The sequence below is a fragment of the Rutidosis leptorrhynchoides genome, chromosome 6 (genome assembly GCF_046630445.1).
Source record: "Rutidosis leptorrhynchoides isolate AG116_Rl617_1_P2 chromosome 6, CSIRO_AGI_Rlap_v1, whole genome shotgun sequence".
In the NCBI taxonomy this organism is placed as follows: domain Eukaryota; kingdom Viridiplantae; phylum Streptophyta; class Magnoliopsida; order Asterales; family Asteraceae; genus Rutidosis; species Rutidosis leptorrhynchoides.
The window spans coordinates 211,073,904-211,092,370 of NC_092338.1; positions in this window are offsets into that span (position 1 = coordinate 211,073,904).

Here is an 18,467-nt window from a genome sequence, read left to right on the forward strand (position 1 = left end):
ACATTGTGTTCTTCATGATTTTGAGAATTGAATTCGAGATTTAGTGTGTTGTAGGTGTTGAAATCAACATAAAATCTTTTGGAAATCATGTATCAAATGCTCGTAAGGTATATTGATCATCTGAAAATTAGTATTTCGTTCTAATTTGATCAATGTAACTTAAGTTGACTTTTATTTCATATGTTTTGACTTCGAAATTTATTCTCAAATCATAAGATTAGGATCTATAAATTTGTAGAGAGTTCAAATAAATTATTCATAGTACTTCTGCGTTTTTGATTTTGATAAATTATTTGGAGTTGAGTTATTGATCTTCACAGTTCATGGAGGAAAGAAAAAAAAAGAACCTGTTCTTGGGTTTTTAATTTATGAATGCTAGCAGCAGGGATTATTTGTTTCATTGAATAATTGATATGCAATAACAAGATTTGAGAGTAAATTGTATCTTTGTGGTGATTGAAGTCGACAGGTATCACGAGCAAATAGAAGAAGAGGAAAAAAGAAACATAAGGATACTAAAATTAGGATCTGCGTAAATATCTCTGTTTATATATATTATATATAATATATTAATAATATTAATTAATAATAATACTAACTAATAAGGATAATAATAATATAAATAATAATATATCAATTTATATCAATTTTCATATTTAAATTTTATGTCATTAAAAATAATATTAATAATATAATTTTGATATTAATATTGGGAGTAAATAATAATATTACTATAGAAAATTTTATTTTAACTTGTAATACAATTTAATATATTAACTTTTACATATTATAAATTTTGTATTATTTACTATTATAATAATATATATTTAATATTTAATATTTATAAATTTTATATATATTATAACGTACATATAATAATATTTATGTATAGAATTCATATACATATGTTTTCAAATTATTATATCTATATTTATGTTTTATCAAATTTTAATACATAGGTAAGTGTATTAATTATATATATTGAAACAAATAAATTTAAAATATACATTTATATTTATATACAAACAATTGTTCGTGAATCGTCGAGAACGGTCGAAAGATAAATGCATTCATGTAAATAGTTCAAGAACTTGGAATGGATTTGAAAGCTTGGAAGTAATCTAGTGAACTTGAAAGTGTTCTTGATGTGTTCTTGAGTAGTTGTTTTGTATGATGATTAAAGGTTGGATTTATGAGCTAGATTGATGTAGATTTTGATGAAGATGATGAAGAACACTTAGAACATCAAGAGAGAATTTAAGAGAGATGTGTTTGATGCATGAAAGTTGGAATGAGAATGTGTTTTTGGTTGGTGCAAGTTTACGTGAATGGAGGGAGTCAATATAGGCTCCATTAGTTTGTATTTTTATTAAATATTTCATGCTAGTTGCCAAATGATGGTTCCCACATGTTTGTTGACTCATTAAGGGCTACTAAGAGCTGATCATTGAAGTGTATATACCAATAGTATGTACATCTAAAAGCTGGGTATTGTACGGGTACAATACCGAAAGAATACGAGTACAATTCTTGATGAAAACGAATGGGAATGTAATTGTAACCATTTTTGTTAAGTATAAGTATTTTGATATATGTCTATAAGTCTTTCAAATTAGTATTAATACATCTTAATACACTACATATATATACATTTCAATTGAGTCGTTAACTCATCGTTAGTCGTTACATGTATGCATTGTTTTGAAACCTTTAAGTTAACGATCTCGTTTAATGCAATTAATCCATTGTTATAATATTCTAATGAGGTGTTAAATTGTTATATTAACATGATAACATAGTGTATTAATAAATAATCTTAATACAATATATATATATATATATATATATATATATATTTATAAATATATATATATATACATATATATATATTAAGACGTCGTTACAATGATAATCGTTACATATAAATATCGTTTCGAAATCCTTAAGTTAATTGTCTTGTTTTATGTATATAGTTTATTGTTAATATACATAATGAGATACTTAATTATCATTTCATAATGTTAAACATATATATATTAACATGTCATATACAAGTTATAACATTTGTGAATCATCGGATAAACTGGGTGGTCAGACGTTTACATAAAATTTGTTTCAATTAATCAAGTCTTAACAAATTTGATTGCTTAACATGTTGGAAACATTTATACATGTAAATATTAATATCATAATATATATATATATATATATATAACCATGGAAAAAAATTCGGGTTATGACAGTACCTACCCGTTAAATAAATTTCGTCCCGAAATTTTAAGCTTTTGTAGGTGTTGTCTCATCTTCTGGAAATAAGTAGGGGTATTTCTGATCTTCACGCTCCCAGGTGAACTTGGGTCCTCTACGAGCATTTCATCGGACCATAACGATTGGTATTTTGTTTTGCTTGAGTCCTTTAACCTCACGATCCATTATTTTGATGGGTTCTTCAACGAATTACTGTTTTTCGTTGATCTTAATGTCGTCTAAAGGGATTGTGAGATCTTCTTTAGCTAAACATTTCTTCAAATTCGAGACGTGGAAAGTATTCTGTACACTAGCGAGTTGTTGAGGTAATTCGAGTCGGTAGGCCACGGGTTCAACACGGTCAGTAATCTTGAATGGCCCAATGTATCTCGGGTTTAGTTCCCCCATTTACCAAATCGAACAACGTCTTTCCAAGATGATACCTTAAGCATGACCATGTCACCAATTTCAAATTCTAAATATTTTATACGAACATCCGCATAGCTCTTTTGTCGACTCTGGGTAGTTTTCAACCGTTGTTGAATTTGAATGATTTTCTTGTTAGTTTCTTGGATAATTTTCGGACCCGTAATCTGTTTATCCCCCACCTCGCTCAAACAAATCAGAGATCTGCACTTCCTACCTTAAAGTGCCTCGAACAGTGCCGCATCAATACTTGAGTGATAACTATTGTTGTAGGAAAATTCTGCTAACAGTAGATGTCGATCCCAACCATTTCAAAAATTAATAATACATGCTCGTAGCATGTCTTCAAGTGTCTGTATCGTCCTTTCACTTTGCCATAAGTTTGTGGATGATAGGCAGTACTCATGTCTAGACGAGTCCCCAATGCTTGATGTAACGTCTGCCAAAACCTTGAAACAAATCTGCCATCCCTATCAGAGATAATAGAGATTGGTATTCTATGTCTGTAGATGACTTCTTTCTAGTATAGTCGTGCCAACTTCTCTATTTTATCATCTTCTCTCATTGGTAGAAAGTGTGCTGACTTGGTAAGACGATCGACTATTACCCAAATTGTATCATAACCACTTGCAGTTCTTGGCAATTTAGTAATGAAATCCATGGTAATGTTTTCCCATTCTCATTTCGGGATTTCAGGTTTTTGAAATAGACCTGATGGTTTCTGATGTTCAGCTTCTACTTTAGAACAGGTCAAAAATTCTCCTACGTATGTAGCAATATCGGCTTTCATACCCGGCCACCAAAAATGTTTCTTGAGGTCTTGGTACATTTCCCCCTCTCCGGGATGTATTGAATATCTGGTTTTATGTGCTTCCCTAAGTACCATTCCTCTCGCATCCCCAAACTTTGGTACCCAAATTCTTTTAGCCAAATACCGGGTTCCGTTTTCCCGAATATTAAGATGTTTCTCCGATCCTTTGGGTATTTCATTTTTCAAATTTCCTTCTTTTATAACCCCCTGTTGTGCCTCTTTTATTCGAGTAGTAAGGTAGTATGAATAATTATATTCATATCTTTTACTCGAATAGGTTCCCTGTCCTTTCTACTCAAGGCGTCGACTGCCACATTTGCCTTTCCTGGGTGTTAACGAATCTCAAAGTCACAATCATTTAACAGCTCAATCCACCTATGCTACCTCATGTTCAATTGTTTTTTATCATATATATGTTGAACACTTTTGTGGTCGGTATATATGATACATTTGACCCCATATAAATAGTGTCTCCACATTTTTAATGCAAAAACAACAGCGCCCAATTCCAAATCGTGAGTCGTATAATTCTGCTCGTGAATCTACAATTTTCTAGATGCGTAAGCAATTACCTTCTTTCGTTACATTAATACACAATCGAGACCTTGCTTTGAAGCGTCACAATAAATCACAAAATCATCATTCCCTTCAGGCAATGACAATATAGGTGCTGTAGTTAACTTTTTCTTCAACAATTGAAACTCATTTTCTTGCTCATCCTTCCATTCAAATTTCTTCCCTTTATGCGTTAATGCAGTCAAGGGTTTTGCTATTTTAGAAAAATCTTGGATGAATCTTCTGTAGTAACCAGCCAATCCTAAAAATTAACATATATGCGTCGGAGTTTTTGGGGTTTCCCACTTTTCAACGGTTTCAATCTTTGCATGATCAACTTGAAGCATGATCAACTTGAATACCTTCTTTGTTTAGTACGTGACTAAAGAATTGAACTTCTTTCAACCAAAATGCACACTTTGAAAACTTAGCGTACATTTTTTCCTTCCTCAACAATTCTAGAACCATTCTTACATGTTTTCCATGCTCTTGATCATTCTTGGAGTAAATAAGTATGTCATCGATGAAGACAATGAAAAACTTGTCAAGATATGGTCCACACACTCGGTTCATGAGGTCCATGAACACGGCTGGAGCGTTAGTCAAACCAAACGGTATAACCATAAACTCATAATGACTGTAACGTGTTCTAAAAGCAGTCTTTGGAATATCATCTTCCTTTACCCGTATTTGATGATAACCAGAACGTAAATCGATCTTCGAATAAACCGATGAACCTTGCAGTTGATCAAATAAGTCATCGATTCTCGGTAGTGGATAACGATTCTTGATGGTAAGTTTGTTCAACTCTCGATAGTCGATACACAACCTGAATGTACCATCCTTCTTCTTGACAAACAAAACAGGAGCTCCCCACGGTGATGTGTTTGGTCGAATGAAATCACGCTCCAAAAGTTCTTGTAATTGGCTTTGAAATTCCTTCATTTTGCTGGGTGCGAGTTTGTAAGGAGCATGAGCTATCAGTGCAGCTCTGGGTACAAGATCTATTTGAAATTTAACGGATCAGTGTGGAGGTAGTCCCGGTAATTCTTTCGGAAATACATCGGGAAATTCTTTTGCGACGGGAACATCACTGATGTTCTTTTCTTCGGGTTTGACTTTCTCGACGTGTGCTAGAATGACATAGCAACCTTTTCTTATTAGTTTTTGTGCCTTCAAGCTACTAATAAGATTTAACTTCGCGTTGCTCTTTTCTCCGTACACCATTAAGGGTTTTCCATTTTCACGCAGAATGCGAATCGCATTCTTGTAGCAAACGACCTCTGCTCTCTCCTTTTTTAACCAGTCCATGCCGATTATCACATCAAAACTCCCTAACTCTATTGGTATTAAATTAATCTTAAACGTTTCGTCAACCAGTTTAATTTTTCTGTTCCGACATATCTTATCGGCTTTAATTAATTTACCGTTCGCTAATTTGTGCAAAAACTTATTATCCAAAAGCGTTACTGGACAACTTAATTTAGCACAGAAATCTCTACTCATATAGCTTCTATCCGTACCCGAATCAAATAAAACATAAGAAGGTTTATCGTCAATGAGAAACGTACCCATAACAAGCTCCGGGTCTTCCTGTGCTTCAGCTCCTTTAATGTTGAAGACTCTTCATCGGCCTTGACCATTATTATTTCCCTGGTTTGGACACATACTTTTGTAATGGCCCTTCTTCCCGCATCCAAAACAAGTAATGTCGGCATTTTCTGTTCCTTTAACCACTTGTCCGTAAACTTCACACCTTTTCACACTATGCCGCTTCCTATTACACTTGGTACGTACTACCCCACATAACTTATCCAGATGGTATCCTTCACACCTTTTGCATGGAATTTTCTGATTTTTATTGGTGTTGTTGTTATTAAAATGGTTGTTAGAATTGTTGTTGCGATTGTTATTGTTGTTGAGATGGTTGTTGTAGTTGTTGTGGTTGTTATTGTAGTTGTTGTTGGGATTGCGATTGTTATTGTTACGATTGATGTTGCGATTGTTGTTGTGATTGTTGTGTTGATTGTTAAAGCGATAGTTACTGTTGTTGTGTTGGTGACTCTTGTCAATATTTTCTTTCCACTTTCTCTTGACTTGTTTCATTTTGGCCTCCTCGGCTGCCTGCTCTTTAATCCTTCCCTCAATTTGATTTATGAGTTTATGAGCCATTCGAGTTGCTTTTTGCATTGATGTGGGCGTACTTGAACTCACATCCTCCTGAATCCTCTCTGGTAAATCTTTTTAAACGCGTCGATCTGCTCCTCTTCATCTTCGAACACCCATGGGCACAATAGACACAACTCTATGAATCGTCGTTCGTATGTGATAATATCGAATCCTTGCGTTAGTAATCCTCTAAACTCTATCTTGAGCTTATTGACCTCGTTTCTGGGATGGTACTGCTCATTCATAATGTATTTGAATGGTGACCATCGTAGCGCGTAAGCAGCATCTTGTCCCACCTACTCGAGATAGTGTTCCACCATGTTAACGCAGTACCTGTGAAGGTATGCGTAGTGTACTTTACCCTGTCTCCTTCAGTACATTTACTTATGACAAACACCGATTTGACCTTCTCGGTCCACCATTTTAATCTGATTGGTCCTTCGATTCCATCGAACTCAAGGGGTTTACAGGCAGTAAATTCCTTGTAGGAGCATCCTACACGATTTCTTGTAGAATTTGTTCCACTGCTTGACCCTGAATTATTGTTGTTATTTTACATTGCAGCCTGTACTGCGGCTATGTTCGCTGCGAGAAAAGTACGGAATTCTTCCTCGCTCATATTCAAGTTTTGTCGAGTAGTCGGTGCCATTTCCTTCAAAAATAGCCAAAAGAGTTAAGTTAATCATATAGAATATTAGGAGTAGTCAATAGTATTCGTAGCATAATATGAACTTATTTATAAAAGCCTTTTCTTCATATTAGCATTTTATAATCTTAATTCGGGTAGTACCTGAAATGTCCCGTTCTTATTGATTAAAAAACGTTCCATATTAATTGATTTCGTTGCGAGGTTTTGACCTCTATATGAGACGTTTTTTCAAAGACTGCATTCATTTTTAAAACAAACCATAACCTTTATTTCGTAAATAAAGGTTTAAAAAGCTTTACGTAGATTATCAAATAATGATAATCTAAAATATCCTATTTACACACGACCATTACATAATGGTTTACAATACAAATATGTTACATTGAAATCAGTTTCTGTAATGCAGTTTTTACACAATATCATACAAACATGGACTCCAAATCTTGTCCTTATTTTAGTATGCAACAGCGGAAGCTCTTAGTATTCACCTGAGAATAAATATGCTTTAAACGTTAACAAAAATGTTGGTGAGTTATAGGTTTAACCTATATATATCAAATCGTAATAATAGACCACAAGATTTCATATTTCAATACACATCCCATACATAGAGATAAAAATCATTCATATGGTGAACACCTGGTAACCGACATTAACAAGATGCATATATATATAAGAATATCCCCATTATTCTGGGACACCCTTCGGATATGATATAAATTTTGAAGTACTAAAGCATCCGGTACTTTGGATGGGGTTTGTTAGGCCCAATAGATCTATCTTTAGGATTCGCGTCAATTAGGGTGTCTGTTCCCTAATTCTTAGATTACCAGACTTAATAAAAAGGGGCATATTCGATTTCAATAATTCAACCTTAGAATGTAGTTTCACGTACTTGTGTCTATTTTGTAAATCATTTATAAAACCTGCATGTATTCTCATCCCAAAAATATTAGATTTTTAAAAGTGGGACTATAACTCACTTTCACAGATTTTTACTTCGTCGGGAAGTAAGACTTGGCCACTGGTTGATTCACGAACCTATAACAATATATACATTTATATCAAAATATGTTTAAAATATATTTACAACACTTTTAATATATTTTGATGTTTTAAGTTTATTAAGTCAGCTGTCCTCGTTAGTAACCTACAACTAGTTGTCCACAGTTAGATGTACAGAAATAAATCGATAAATATTATCTTGAATCAATCCACGACCAAGTGTATACGTATCTCAGTATTGATCACAACTCAAACTATATATATTTTGGAATCAACCTCAACCCTGTATAGCTAACTCCAACATTCACATATAGAGTGTCTATGGTTGTTCCGAAATATATATAGATGTGTCGACATGATAGGTTGAAACATTGTATACGTGTCTATGGTATCTCAAGATTACATAATATACAATACAAGTTGATTAAGTTATGGTTGGAATAGATTTGTTACCAATTTTCACGTAGCTAAAATGAGAAAAATTATCTAATCTTGTTTTACCCATAACTTCTTCATTTTAAATCCGTTTTGAGTGAATTAAATTGCTATGGTTTCATATTGAACTCTATTTTATGAATCTAAACAGAGAAATTATAGGTTTATAGTCAGAAAAATAAGTTACAAGTCGTTTTTGTAAAGGTAGTCATTTATGTCGAAAGAACGACGTCTAGATGACCATTTTAGAAAACATACTTCCACTTTGAGTTTAACCATAATTTTTGGATATAGTTTCATGTTCATAATAAAAATCATTTTCTCGGAATAACAACTTTTAAATCAAAGTTTATCATAGTTTTTAATTAACTAACCCAAAACAGCCCGCGGTGTTACTACGACGGCGTAAATCCGGTTTTACGGTGTTTTTCATGTTTCCAGGTTTTAAATCATTAAGTTAGCATATAATATAGATATAGAACATGTGTGTAGTTAATTTTAAAAGTCAAGTTAGAAGGATTAACTTTTGTTTGCGAACAAGTTTAGAATTAACTAAACTATGTTCTAATGATTACGAGTTTAAACCTTCGAATAAGATAGTTTTATATATATGAATCGAATGATGTTATGAACATCATTACTACCTAAAGTTTAGTAGGTAAACCTACTGGAAGTGACAAGAAATGATCTAGCTTCTAAAGATCTTGGATGGCTTAAAAGTTCTTGAAGTAGGATCATGACACAAAAACAAGTTCAAGTAAGATTTTTACTCGAATTAAGACAGTTTATAGTTATAGAAATTGAATCAAAGTTTGAATATGAATATTACCTTGAATAAGAAAGATAACCTACTGTATATAATAAAGGTTTCTTGATCTTAGATGATTACTTGGAATGGATTAGAAAGCTTGGAAGTAAATTAGTAAACTTGAAGGGATTTTTGAAGTGTTCTGGAAGTGTTCTTCCTATGATGATTATAGCTTGATTCTTGAAGTGATTTTTGATGAAGATGATGATTAACTACTGGAAAAATACGTTCATAATAGTGTGTGTGTGTGTTGAGAGAGAATTAGAAAGAGAATTGGAAGTGAAATGGAGTGAATGATGAGTGGTAATTGGTGAGTGGTGAGTGGGGTTAAAAGGAGTTCTAGTTAGTTGACTAGCTCATGGTAGAAGTTAAAATTGATTAGTCATACATGACATAATCAAGAGTGGAATCCCATGCTAGTTCCTATTGGTATATACTCATAGTAAGTACTTTTTGAAGCTGTGTATAATACGGGTAAGAATACGACTAGAATTCTTGATGAAAGAAAAGAATGGAAAAGTAACTGTAACCATTTTCGTTAAGTATGAGTGTTTTGATATATGTCTTGAAGTCTTCCAAAACTATTTTAATACATCTAAATACACTACATGTATATACATTTTAACTGAGTCGTTAAGTCATCGTTAGTCGTTACATGTAAGTGTTGTTTTGAAACCTTTAAGTTAACGATCTCAATTAATGTTGTTAACCCATTGTTTATTATATCTAATGAGATGTTAAATTATTATATTATCATGATATTATGATATATTAATATATCTTAATATGATATATATACATTTAAATGTCGTTACAACGATAATCGTTACATATATGTCTCGTTTCGAAATCCTTAAGTTAGTAGTCTTGTTTATATGTATATAACTCATTGTTAATATACTTATGGAGATACTTACTTATCATAATCTCATGTTAACCATATGTATATCCATATATATATCATCATGTCGTTTTTACAAGTTTTAACGTTCGTGAATCGCCGGTCAACTTGGGTGGTCAATTGTCTATATGAAACATATTTCAATTAATCAAGTCTTAACAAGTTTGATTGCTTAACATGTTGGAAACATTTAATCATGTGAATATCAATCTCAATTAATATATATAAACATGGAAAAGTTTGGGTCACTACAGTACCTACCCGTTAAATAAATTTCGTCCCAAAATTTTAAGCTGTTGAAGGTGTTGACGAATCTTATGGAAATAGATGCGGGTATTTCTTCTTCATCTGATCTTCATGCTCCCAGGTGAACTCGAGTCCTCTACGAGCAATCCATCGAACCTTAACAATTGGTATCTTGTTTTGCTTAAGTCTTTTAACCTCACGATCCATTATTTCGACGGGTTCTTCGATGAATTGGAGTTTTTCGTTGATTTGGATTTCATCTAACCGAATAGTGAGATCTTATTTAGCAAAACATTTCATCAAATTTGAGACGTAGAAAGTGTTATGTACAGCCGCGAGTTGTTGAGGTAACTCAAGTCGGTAAGCTACTGGTCCGACACGATCAATAATCTTGAATGGTCCAATATACCTTGGATTTAATTTCCCTCGTTTACCAAATCGAACAACGCCTTTCCAAGGTGCAACTTTAAGCATGACCATCTCTCCAATTTCAAATTCTATATCTTTTCTTTTGATGTCAGCGTAGCTCTTTTGTCGACTTTGGGAGGTTTTCAACCGTTGTTGAATTTGGATGATCTTCTCGGTAGTTTCTTGTATAATCTCCGGACCCGTAATCTGTCTATCCCCCACTTCACTCCAACAAATCGGAGACCTGCACTTTCTACCATAAAGTGCTTCAAACGGCGCCATCTCAATGCTTGAATGGTAGCTGTTGTTGTAGGAAAATTCTGCTAATGGTAGATGTCGATCCCAACTGTTTCCGAAATCAATAACACATGCTCGTAGCATGTCTTCAAGCGTTTGTATCATCCTTTCGCTCTGCCCATCAGTTTGTGGATGATAGGCAGTACTCATGTCTAGACGAGTTCCTAATGCTTGCTGTAATGTCTGCCAGAATCTTGAAATAAATCTGCCATCCCTATCAGAGATAATAGAGATTGGTATTCCATGTCTGGAGACGACTTCCTTCAAATACAGTCATGCTAACTTCTCCATCTTGTCATCTTCTCTTATTGGCAGGAAATGTGCTGATTTGGTGAGACGATCAACTGTTACCCAAATAGTATCAAAACCACTTGCAGTCCTTGGCAATTTTGTGATGAAATCCATGGTAATGTTTTCCAATTTCCATTCCAGAATTTCGGGTTGTTGAAGTAGACCCGATGGTTTCTGATGCTCAGCTTTGACCTTAGAACACGTCAAACATTATCCTACGTATTTAGCAACATCGGCTTTCATACCCGGCCACCAAAAATATTTCCTGAGATCCTTGTACATCTTCCTCGTTCCAGGATGTATTGAGTATCTGGTTTTATGAGCTTCTCTAAGTACCATTTCTCTCATATCTCCAAATTTTGGTACCCAAATCCTTTCAGCCTTATACCGGGTTCCGTCTTCCCGAATATTAAGATGTTTCTCCGATCCTTTGGGTATTTCATCCTTTAAATTTCCCTCTTTTAAAACTCCTTGTTGCGCCTCCTTTATTTGAGTAGTAAGGTTATTATGAATCATTATATTCATAGATTTTACTCGAATGGGTTCTCTGTCCTTCCTGCTCAAGGCATCGGCTACCACATTTGCCTTCCCCGGGTGGTAACGAATCTCAAAGTCGTAATCATTCAATAATTCAATCCACCTACGCTGCCTCATATTCAGTTATTTCTGATTAAATATGTGTTGAAGACTTTTGTGGTCGGTATATATAATACTTTTGACCCCATATAAGTAGTGCCTCCAAGTCTTTAATGCAAAAACAACCGCGCCTAATTCCAAATCATGCGTCGTATAATTTTGTTCGTGAATCTTCAATTGTCTAGACGCATAAGCAATCACCTTCGTTCGTTGCATTAATACACAACCGAGACCTTGCTTTGATGCGTCACAATAAATCACAAAATCATCATTCCCTTTAGGCAATGACAATATAGGTACCGTAGTTAGCTTTTTCTTCAATAACTGAAACGCTTTCTCTTGTTCATCATTCCATTCAAATTTCTTCCCTTTATGCGTTAATGCAGTCAAGGGTTTTTCTATTCCGGAAAAGTCTTGGATGAACCTTCTGTAGTAACCAGCTAGTCCTAAAAACTGGCGTATGTGTTTCGGAATTTTCGGGGTTTCCCACTTTTCAACAGTTTCTATCTTTGCCGGATCCACCTTAATACCTTCTTTGTTCACTATGTGACCGAGGAATTGAACTTCTTCCAACCAAAATGCACACTTTGAAAACTTAGCGTACAATTCTTCCTTCCTCAATACTTCTAACACCTTTCTCAAATGTTCACCGTGTTCTTGGTCAGTGTTTGAGTAAATAAGTATGTCATCAATGAAAACAATGACAAACTTGTCAAGGTATGGTCCACACACTCGGTTCATAAGGTCCATGAACACAGCTGGTGCATTAGTTAAACCAAACGGCATGACCATAAACTCATAATGACCGTAACGTGTTCTGAAAGCAGTCTTTGGAATATCATCTTCTTTCACTCGCATTTGATGATACCCGGAAAGTAAGTCAATCTTTGAATAAACAGACGGGCCTTGTCGTTGATCAAATAAGTCGTCGATTCTCGGTAGTGGGTAGCGGTTCTTGATGGTAAGTTTGTTCAACTCTCGGTAGTCGATACACAACCTGAATGTAACATCTTTCTTCTTGACAAACAAAACAGGAGCTCCCCACGGTGATGTGCTTGGTCGAATGAAACCACGCTCTAAAAGTTTTTGTAATTGGCTTTGCAGTTCTTTCATCTCGCTGGGTGCGAGTCTGTAAGGAGCACGAGCTATTGGTGCAGCTCCTGGTACAAGATCTATTTGAAATTCAACGGATCGATGTGGGGGTAATCCCGGTAATTCTTTCGGAAATACATCGAGAAATTCTTTTGCAATGGGAACATCATTGATGCTCTTTTCTTCAGTTTGTACTTTCTCGACGTGTGCTAGAACATCATAGCAACCTTTTCTTATTAGTTTTTGTGCCTTCAAATTACTAATAATATGTAGCTTCGTGTTGCCCTTTTCTCCGTACACCATTAAGGGTTTTCCTTTTTCTCGTATAATGCGAATTGCATTTTTGTAACAAACGATCTCTGCTTTCACTTCTTTCAACCAGTCCATACCGATTATCACATCAAAACTCCCTAACTCTACTGGTATCAAATCAATCTTAAATGTTTCGCTAACCAGTTTAATTTCTCGATTCCGACATATATTATCTGCTGAAATTAACTTACCATTTGCTAATTCGAGTAAAAATTTACTATCCAAAGGCATCAATGGACAACTTAATTTAGCACAAAAATCTCTACTCATATAGCTTCTATCCACACCCGAATCAAATAAAACGTAAGCAGATTTATTGTCAATAACAAACGTACCCGTAACAAGCTCCGGGTCTTCCTGTACCTCTGCCGCATTAATATTGAAAACTCTTCCGCGGCCTTATCCATTCTTGTTCTCCTAGTTCGGGAAATTTCTAATAATGTGGCTCGGTTTTCCACATTTATAACAAACTACATTGACATAACTTGCTCCGACACTACTTGCTCCGCCATTACTCGTTCCGACACCATTTATTCCTTTCGTTCTATTAACTCCTGGTTCGTAGACCTCACACTTTGCCGCGCTATGACCATTTCTTTTACACTTGTTGCAAAATTTGGTGCAGAACCCCGAGTGATACTTTTCACACCTTTGGCATAGCTGCTTCTGATTGTTGTTGTTGTTGCGGTTATTATTGTTGTTGGGATGGTTGTTGTAGTTGCTGTTGTTGTTGTTGTTGTTGTTGTTGTTGTTGTGTTGTTGTTGGGCCGTTTGTTGTAGTTGCGATTGATGTTGCGATTGTTGGGATAATTGTTGCGATTATTGTTGTAATTGCTGTTGTTGTTGTATTGGTGATTCTTATCACCGTTTTCCTCCCACTTTCTTTTGACTTGCTTCACATTGGCCTCTTCAGCAGTCTTTTCTTTAATTCTTTCTTCAATCTAGTTCACTAGTTTGTGAGCCATTCTACATGCCTGTTGTATGGAGGCGGGCTCGTGTGAACTTATATCTTCTTGGATTCTTTCCGGTAATCCTTTCACAAATGCGTCGATCTTCTCTTCCTCATCTTCAAATGCTCCCGGACACAATAGGCACAATTCTTTGAATCGTCTTTCGTACGTAGTAATATCAAATCCTTGGGTTCGTAACCCTCTAAGTTCTGTCTTGAGCTTATTGACCTCGGTTCTGGGACGGTACTTCTCATTCATCAAGTGCTTGAATGCTGACCACGGTAGTGCGTACGCATCATCTTGTCCCACTTGCTCTAGATAGGTATTCCACCATGTTAACGCAGAACCTGTGAAGGTATGCGTAGCGTACTTCACTTTGTCCTCTTCAGTACACTTACTTATGGCAAACACCTATTCGACCTTCTCGGTCCACCGTTTCAATCCGATCGGTCCTTCGGTTCCATCAAATTCCAAAGGTTTGCAGGCAGTGAATTCTTTGTAGGTGCATCCTACACGATTTCCTGTACTGCTAGATCCAAGGTTATTGTTGGTATGTAGCGCAGCCTGTACTGCGGCTATTTTTGAAGCTAGAAAAGTACGGAATTCCTCTTCATTCATATTCACGGTGTGTCGAGTAGTCGGTGCCATTTCCTTCAAAATAGTCAAATGGAACAAGTTAATCATACAGAATATTCAGAGTAGTTAATAGTATTTCGTAGCATAATATGAACTCATTTATAAAAGCTTTTTCTTCATATTAGCGTTTTATAAGTATAAATTCGGGTAGTACCTACCCGTTAAGTTCATACTTAGTAGCTAATATACAATTCAACTACTACAATTCTATATGAAAAACTGATTGTAATAATATTTCGCGTTCAAACTTTTATACAATATTTTACAAACTTACAATACCGCTTATTTTACATAAAGCATGAAATATAGCACACAATAACTTTGATACAAGATAGTTGTGAAGATAATTCTAGCTAGTACACAAGTCGTTCAGCAAAGGCAATAAAGACACGTAATTCATACGTCCAGAAACAAGTCATGCATTCTGGTTTTACTAGGACTACTTCCCATCCTTGGTCTTGTGGAACATAACCTTTATGGCCGTTGATAAGACAGCGTGTTGTAACGTCGTCAAAGGGACGAGGGTTACGTAATGACCAACAGTCTCGTAATAACCTAAAAACCTCATTTCTTACCCCAATTACCGACTCCGTCACTTGTGGGAACGTTTTGTTTAATAGTTGTAGCCCGATGTTCTTGTTCTCACTTTGGTGAGAAGCGAACATTACTAACCCGTAAGCATAACATGCTTCTTTATGTTGCATGTTAGCCGCTTTTTCTAAATCACGAAGTCCTATATTCGGATATACTGAGTCAAAATAATTTCTTAACCCGTTGCGTAAAATAGCATTTGGGTTTCCCGCAATATATGCGTCAAAGTAAACACATCGTAACTTATGGATTTCCCAATGTGATATCCCCCATCTTTCGAACGAAAGCCTTTTATAAACCAAGGCATTCTTGGAACGTTCTTCGAATGTCTTACAAACTGATCTCGCCTTAAATAGTTGTGCCGAAGAATTCTGACCGACTCTAGACAAGATTTCATCAATCATGTCTCCGGGTAGGTCTCTTAAAATATTGGGTTGTCTATCCATTTTGTGTTTTTATACTGTAAAATAGACAAGAGTTAGATTCATAAAAAAATACTTATTAATACAAGCAATTTTTACATATAGCATAAAGCATAAGCACACTATATTACATATATTACACCACACGAATACAACTATCTTATTCCGACTTGCTCGTTTCTTCTTGTTCGATTTTGGTTCATTTTGCCAAGTTTCTAGGGATATATGATGTTCCCCTAATACGAGCCGTCGTTGTCCACATTGGTTTAGAAAAACCTGGTGGTTTAGAGGTTCCCAGGTCATTGTTACAACTTAAGGACTTCGGGGGTTGACGATACATATAAAGTTCATCGGGGTTAGAATTAGATTTCTCTATTTTTATGCCCTTTCCCTTATTATTTTCTTTTGCCTTTTTAAATTCAGTTGGGGTAATTTCTATAACATCATTGGAATTCTCGTCGGAATCCGATTCATCGGAGAATTGGTAATCCTCCCAATATTTTGCTTCCTTGGCGGAAACACCATTGACCATAATTAACCTTGGTCGGTTGGTTGATGATTCTCTTTTACTTAACCGTTTTATTATTTCCCCCACCGGTTCTATTTCTTCTTCCGGTTCCGATTCTTCTTCCGGTTCTGATTCTTCTTCCGGTTCCGACTCTTCTTCCGGTTCCTCTTCGAGAACTTGTGAATCAGTCCACGAATCATTCCAATTTACATTTGACTCTTCATTATTATTAGGTGAGTCAATGGGACTTGTTCTAGAGGTAGACATCTATCACATAATATCAAACACGTTAAGAGATTAATATATCACATAATATTCATATGTTAAAAATATATAGTTTCCAACAAAAATGTTAAGCAATCATTTTTAAAGAAAACACGGTCGAAGTCCAGACTCACTAATGCATCCTAACAAACTCGATAAGACACACTAATGCAAATTTTCTGGTTCTCTAAGACCAACGCTCGGATACCAACTGAAATGTCCCGTTCTTATTGATTAAAAAACGTTCCATATTAATTGATTTCGTTGCGAGGTTTTGACCTCTATATGAGAAGTTTTTTCAAAGACTGCATTCATTTTTAAAACAAACCATAACCTTTATTTCGTAAATAAAGGTTTAAAAAGCTTTACGTAGATTATCAAATAATGATAATCTAAAATATCCTGTTTACACACGACCATTACATAATGGTTTACAATACAAATATGTTACATTGAAATCAGTTTCTGGAATGCAGTTTTTACACAATATCATACAAACATGGACTCCAAATCTTGTCCTTATTTTAGCATGCAACAGCGGAAGCTCTTAGTATTCACCTGAGAATAAACATGCTTTAAACGTCAACAAAAATGTTGGTGAGTTATAGGTTTAACCTATATATATCAAATCGTAACAATAGACCACAAGATTTCATATTTCAATACACATCCCATACATAGAGATAAAAATCATTCATATGGTGAACACCTGGTAACCGACATTAACAAGATGCATATATATATATAAGAATATCCCCATCATTCCGGGACATCCTTCGGATATGATATAAATTTCGAAGTACTAAAGCATCCAGTACTTTGGATGGGGTTTGTTAGGCCCAATAGATCTATCTTTAGGATTCGCGTCAATTAGGGTGTCTGTTCCCTAATTCTTAGATTACCAGACTTAATAAAAAGGGGCATATTCGATTTCAATAATTCAACCATAGAATGTAGTTTCACGTACTTGTGTCTATTTTGTAAATCATTTATAAAACCTGCATGTATTCTCATCCCAAAAATATTAGATTTTTAAAAGTGGGACTATAACTCACTTTCACAGATTTTTACTTCGTCGGGAAGTAAGACTTGGCCACTGGTTGATTCACGAACCTATAACAATATATACATTTATATCAAAGTATGTTTAAAATATATTTACAACACTTTTAATATATTTTGATGTTTTAAGTTTATTAAGTCAGCTGTCCTCGTTAGTAACCTACAACTAGTTGTCCACAGTTAGATGTACAGAAATAAATCGATAAATATTATCTTGAATCAATCCACGACCCAGTGTATACGTATCTCAGTATTGATCACAACTCAAACTATATATATTTTGGAATCAACCTCAACCCTGTATAGCTAACTCCAACATTCACATATAGAGTGTCTATGGTGGTTCCGAAATATATATAGATGTGTCGACATGATAGGTCAAAACAATGTATACGTGTCTATGGTATCTCAAGATTACATAATATACAATACAAGTTGATTAAGTTATGGTTGGAATAGATTTGTTACCAATTTTCACGTAGCTAAAATGAGAAAAATTATCCAATCTTGTTTTACCCATAACTTCTTCATTTTAAATCCGTTTTGAGTGAATCAAATTGCTATGGTTTCATATTGAACTATATTTTATGAATATAAACAGAAAAAGTATAGGTTTATAGTCGTAAAAATAAGTTACAAGTCATTTTTGTAAAGGTAGTCATTTCAGTCGAAAGAACGACGTCTAGATGACCATTTTAGAAAACATACTTCCACTTTGAGTTTAACCATAATTTTTGGATATAGTT